This window comes from Bombina bombina, chromosome 5 (genome assembly GCF_027579735.1).
Source record: "Bombina bombina isolate aBomBom1 chromosome 5, aBomBom1.pri, whole genome shotgun sequence".
Lineage (NCBI taxonomy): Eukaryota > Metazoa > Chordata > Amphibia > Anura > Bombinatoridae > Bombina > Bombina bombina.
This window is the reverse complement of record NC_069503.1, coordinates 4,529,276-4,535,845: the sequence shown is the minus strand read 5'-3', so window position 1 is coordinate 4,535,845 and position 6,570 is coordinate 4,529,276. Positions and strand designations below refer to the sequence as shown.

General features: G+C 51.4%; 1 protein-coding gene across 1 annotated transcript in view; it reads left to right on the top strand.

Moving 5' to 3' along the window:
* The first annotated feature begins 4,302 nt into the window (after positions 1 to 4,302).
* The window catches only part of LOC128659680 (uncharacterized), a 45,517-nt gene continuing 43,249 nt past the window's right edge, over positions 4,303 to 6,570 (top strand). Inside the window, exon 1 of the mRNA XM_053713252.1 lies at positions 4,303 to 4,389. The gene's annotated coding sequence lies outside the window, so the exon portion shown is untranslated. The remainder of the gene's footprint in view (positions 4,390 to 6,570) is intronic.

Below are 6,570 nucleotides of genomic sequence, written 5' to 3'. Positions count from 1 at the left end.
CATGTGAGAGACACTAGAGCATGTGAGAGACACTAGAGCATGTGAGTGACACTAGAGCAGGTGAGAGACACTAGAGCATGTGAGTGACACTAGAGCAGGTGAGAGACACTAGAGCAGGTGAGTGACACTAGAGCAGGTGAGTGACACTAGAGCAGGTGAGAGACACTAGAGCAGGTGAGTGACACTAGAGCAGGTGAGAGACACTAGAGCAGGTGAGAGACACTAGAGCAGGTGAGTGACACTAGAGCAGGTGAGAGACACTAGAGCAGGTGAGTGACACTAGAGCAGGTGAGAGACACTAGAGCAGGTGAGAGACACTAGAGCAGGTGAGAGACACTAGAGCAGGTGAGTGACACTAGAGCATGTGAGAGACACTAGAGCAGGTGAGAGACACTAGAGCATGTGAGTGACACTAGAGCATGTGAGAGACACTAGAGCATGTGAGAGACACTAGAGCAGGTGAGTGACACTAGAGCAGGTGAGTGACACTAGAGCATGTGAGAGACACTAGAGCAGGTGAGTGACACTAGAGCAGGTGACACTAGAGCAGGTGAGTGACACTAGAGCATGTGAGAGACACTAGAGCATGTGAGTGACACTAGAGCAGGTGAGTGACACTAGAGCATGTGAGTGACACTAGAGCATGTGAGAGACACTAGAGCAGGTGAGAGACACTAGAGCATGTGAGAGACACTAGAGCAGGTGAGAGACACTAGAGCATGTGAGTGACACTAGAGCAGGTGAGAGACACTAGAGCATGTGAGTGACACTAGAGCAGGTGAGTGACACTAGAGCAGGTGAGTGACACTAGAGCATGTGAGTGACACTAGAGCAGGTGAGAGACACTAGAGCAGGTGAGTGACACTAGAGCATGTGAGTGACACTAGAGCAGGTGAGAGACACTAGAGCAGGTGAGAGACACTAGAGCATGTGAGAGACACTAGAGCAGGTGAGTGACACTAGAGCAGGTGAGAGACACTAGAGCAGGTGAGAGACACTAGAGCATGTGAGTGACACTAGAGCATGTGAGAGACACTAGAGCATGTGAGAGACACTAGAGCATGTGAGAGACACTAGAGCATGTGAGTGACACTAGAGCATGTGAGAGACACTAGAGCATGTGAGAGACACTAGAGCATGTGAGAGAAACTAGAGCATGTGAGTGACACTAGAGCATGTGAGAGACACTAGAGCATGTGAGTGACACTAGAGCATGTGAGTGACACTAGAGCATGTGAGTGACACTAGAGCATGTGAGAGACACTAGAGCATGTGAGAGACACTAGAGCATGTGAGAGACACTAGAGCATGTGAGTGACACTAGAGCAGGTGAGAGACACTAGAGCATGTGAGTGACACTAGAGCATGTGAGAGACACTAGAGCATGTGAGAGACACTAGAGCATGTGAGTGACACTAGAGCATGTGAGTGACACTAGAGCATGTGAGAGACACTAGAGCATGTGAGTGACACTAGAGCATGTGAGTGACACTAGAGCATGTGAGAGACACTAGAGCATGTGAGAGACACTAGAGCATGTGAGAGACACTAGAGCATGTGAGTGACACTAGAGCATGTGAGAGACACTAGAGCATGTGAGAGACACTAGAGCATGTGAGAGACACTAGAGCATGTGAGTGACACTAGAGCATGTGAGTGACACTAGAGCAGGTGAGTGACACTAGAGCATGTGAGAGACACTAGAGCAGGTGAGTGACACTAGAGCATGTGAGTGACACTAGAGCATGTGAGTGACACTAGAGCAGGTGAGTGACACTAGAGCAGGTGAGTGACACTAGAGCAGGTGAGAGACACTAGAGCAGGTGATAGACACTAGAGCATGTGAGAGACACTAGAGCATGTGAGTGACACTAGAGCATGTGAGTGACACTAGAGCATGTGAGACACTAGAGCATGTGAGAGACACTAGAGCATGTGAGAGACACTAGAGCATGTGAGAGACACTAGAGCATGTGAGTGACACTAGAGCATGTGAGTGACACTAGAGCATGTGAGAGACACTAGAGCATGTGAGTGACACTAGAGCAGGTGAGAGACACTAGAGCATGTGAGAGACACTAGAGCAGGTGAGAGACACTAGAGCATGTGAGAGACACTAGAGCAGGTGAGTGACACTAGAGCATGTGAGTGACACTAGAGCAGGTGAGAGACACTAGAGCATGTGAGTGACACTAGAGCAGGTGAGTGACACTAGAGCAGGTGACACTAGAGCAGGTGAGTGACACTAGAGCAGGTGACACTAGAGCATGTGACACTAGAGCATGTGAGTGATACTAGAGCAGGTGACACTAGAGCATGTGAGTGACACTAGAGCAGGTGAGTGACACTAGAGCAGGTGACACTAAAGCAGGTGAGTGACACTAGAGCAGGTGAGTGACACTAGAGCAGGTGAGTGACACTAAAGCAGGTGAGTGACACTAGAGCAGGTGAGTGACACTAAAGCAGGTGAGTGACACTAGAGCAGGTGAGTGACACTAGAGCAGGTGAGTGACACTAAAGCAGGTGAGTGACACTAGAGCAGGTGAGTGACACTAGAGCAGGTGACACTAGAGCAGGTGAGAGACACTAGAGCATGTGAGTGACACTAGAGCAGGTGACACTAGAGCAGGTGAGTGACACTAGAGCATGTGAGTGACACTAGAGCAGGTGAGAGACACTAGAGCAGGTGAGAGACACTAGAGCAGGTGAGAGACACTAGAGCAGGTGAGAGACACTAGAGCATGTGAGAGACACTAGAGCAGGTGAGTGACACTAGAGCATGTGAGTGACACTAGAGCAGGTGAGTGACACTAGAGCAGGTGAGTGACACTAGAGCAGGTGAGTGACACTAGAGCATGTGAGTGACACTAGAGCAGGTGAGTGACACTAGAGCAGGTGAGAGACACTAGAGCAGGTGAGAGACACTAGAGCATGTGAGTGACACTAGAGCAGGTGAGTGACACTAGAGCAGGTGAGTGACACTAGAGCATGTGAGAGACACTAGAGCAGGTGAGTGACACTAGAGCATGTGAGTGACACTAGAGCAGGTGAGTGACACTAGAGCAGGTGAGTGACACTAGAGCATGTGAGTGACACTAGAGCAGGTGAGTGACACTAGAGCATGTGAGAGACACTAGAGCATGTGAGTGACACTAGAGCAGGTGAGAGACACTAGAGCAGGTGAGAGACACTAGAGCATGTGAGTGACACTAGAGCATGTGAGAGACACTAGAGCATGTGAGTGACACTAGAGCAGGTGAGAGACACTAGAGCATGTGAGTGACACTAGAGCATGTGAGTGACACTAGAGCAGGTGAGAGACACTAGAGCAGGTGAGTGACACTAGAGCAGGTGAGTGACACTAGAGCAGGTGAGAGACACTAGAGCAGGTGAGAGACACTAGAGCAGGTGAGTGACACTAGAGCATGTGAGTGACACTAGAGCAGGTGAGTGACACTAGAGCATGTGAGAGACACTAGAGCAGGTGAGTGACACTAGAGCATGTGAGTGACACTAGAGCAGGTGAGAGACACTAGAGCAGGTGAGAGACACTAGAGCAGGTGAGAGACACTAGAGCAGGTGAGTGACACTAGAGCATGTGAGTGACACTAGAGCAGGTGAGAGACACTAGAGCAGGTGAGAGACACTAGAGCAGGTGAGTGACACTAGAGCATGTGAGTGACACTAGAGCAGGTGAGAGACACTAGAGCAGGTGAGTGACACTAGAGCATGTGAGAGACACTAGAGCAGGTGACACTAGAGCAGGTGAGTGACACTAGAGCATGTGAGTGACACTAGAGCAGGTGAGTGACACTAGAGCATGTGAGAGACACTAGAGCAGGTGACACTAGAGCAGGTGAGAGACACTAGAGCAGGTGAGAGACACTAGAGCAGGTGACACTAGAGCAGGTGAGTGACACTAGAGCATGTGAGAGACACTAGAGCAGGTGACACTAGAGCAGGTGAGTGACACTAGAGCAGGTGACACTAGAGTAGGTGAGTGACACTAGAGCAGGTGAGTGACACTAGAGCAGGTGAGTGACACTAGAGCAGGTGACACTAGAGCAGGTGAGTGACGTTACTAGGACGTTATCAGGGCGTTACTTCTGTACAGGGGTCTGTGTGAGATGTCGCAGGGTCTTCATTTCATAAGCTATAAATATGTGGCCCGGGGGCCAGAGACAACAGACAGGAGAAAATCGCTTCACTCTGGTGCCGTCTCACGGTGATTGGTGCAGTCCGTACCACGTGACAATAAAGTTAAACTGCTATTGGTTCAGCTTCGCACTCCCAGCCTGACAAATTATACATTTCCCATCATGCTCCCTACTATTGTCACGTGACTGTTTACTTCCGCTTCCTCTGACTGAGTCTCCGCGTAAACCTGAGGTAAATATTAAACTTGTTGTTATGTGTGCGCGTCCCCGGCAACTTACCGTAACCGTCCCCTCAGTCTCATGCACAGACCAGTCACTTACCGTGCACGTCCCCTGAGTCTCACACACACACAGATCAGTCACTTACCGTGCACGTCCCCTGAGTCTCACACACACAGATCAGTCACTTACCGTGCACGTCCCCTGAGTCTCACACACACAGATCAGTCACTTACCGTGCACGTCCCCTGAGTCTCACACACACAGATCAGTCACTTACCGTGCACGTCCCCTGAGTCTCTCACACACACACAGATCAGTCACTTACCGTGCACGTCCCCTGAGTCTCTCACACACACACAGATCAGTCACTTACCGTGCACGTCCCCTGAGTCTCACACACACACAGATCAGTCACTTACCGTGCACGTCCCCTGAGTCTCACACACACACAGATCAGTCACTTACCGTGCACGTCCCCTGAGTCACACACACACACAGATCAGTCACTTACCGTGCACGTCCCCTGAGTCTCTCACACACACATCAGTCACTTACCGTGCACGTCCCCTGAGTCACACACACACACACAGATCAGTCACTTACCGTGCACGTCCCCTGAGTCTCACACACACACAGATCAGTCACTTACCGTGCACGTCCCCTGAGTCTCACACACACACACAGATCAGTCACTTACCGTGCACGTCCCCTGAGTCTCACACACACACAGATCATCACTTACCGTGCACGTCCCCTGAGTCTCACACACACACAGATCAGTCACTTACCGTGCACGTCCCCTGAGTCTCACACACACACACAGATCAGTCACTTACCGTGCACGTCCCCTGAGTCACACACACACACAGATCAGTCACTTACCGTGCACGTCCCCTGAGTCTCACACACACACACACAGATCAGTCACTTACCGTGCACGTCCCCTGAGTCTCACACACACAGATCAGTCACTTACCGTGCACGTCCCCTGAGTCTCACACACACACAGATCAGTCACTTACCGTGCACGTCCCCTGAGTCTCACACACACACAGATCAGTCACTTACCGTGCACGTCCCCTGAGTCTCACACACACACAGATCAGTCACTTACCGTGCACGTCCCCTGAGTCTCACACACACACAGATCAGTCACTTACCGTGCACGTCCCCTGAGTCTCACACACACACACAGATCAGTCACTTACCGTGCACGTCCCCTGAGTCTCACACACACACACAGATCAGTCACTTACCGTGCACGTCCCCTGAGTCTCACACACACACAGATCAGTCACTTACCGTGCACGTCCCCTGAGTCTCACACACACACAGATCAGTCACTTACCGTGCACGTCCCCTGAGTCTCACACACACACAGATCAGTCACTTACCGTGCACGTCCCCTGAGTCTCACACACACACACAGATCAGTCACTTACCGTGCACGTCCCCTGAGTCTCACACACACACAGATCAGTCACTTACCGTGCACGTCCCCTGAGTCTCACACACACACAGATCAGTCACTTACCGTGCACGTCCCCTGAGTCTCACACACACACAGATCAGTCACTTACCGTGCACGTCCCCTGAGTCTCACACACACACACAGATCAGTCACTTACCGTGCACGTCCCCTGAGTCTCACACACACACAGATCAGTCACTTACCGTGCACGTCCCCTGAGTCTCACACACCCACAGATCTGTCACTTACCGTGCACGTCCCCTGAGTCTCACACACACACAGATCAGTCACTTACCGTGCACGTCCCCTGAGTCACACACACACACACACACACAGATCAGTCACTTACCGTGCACGTCCCCTGAGTCTCACAACACACAGATCAGTCACTTACCGTGCACGTCCCCTGAGTCTCACGCACACACAGATCAGTCACTTACGTGCACGTCCCCTGAGTCCTCACACACACACAGATCAGTCACTTACCGTGCACGTCCCTGAGCTCTCACACCACACACAGCATCAGTCACTTACGTGCACGTCCCCCTGAGTCCTCACCACACACAGATCAGTCAACTTACCGTGCACAGGCCCTGAGTCTAACACCAACACATACAGATCAGGTCACTTACCGTGCCACGTCCCCTGAGTACACCTCACACACAGATCAGTCACTTCCGGTGCACGTTCCCCTGGTCTCACAACACAACAGCAGTCACT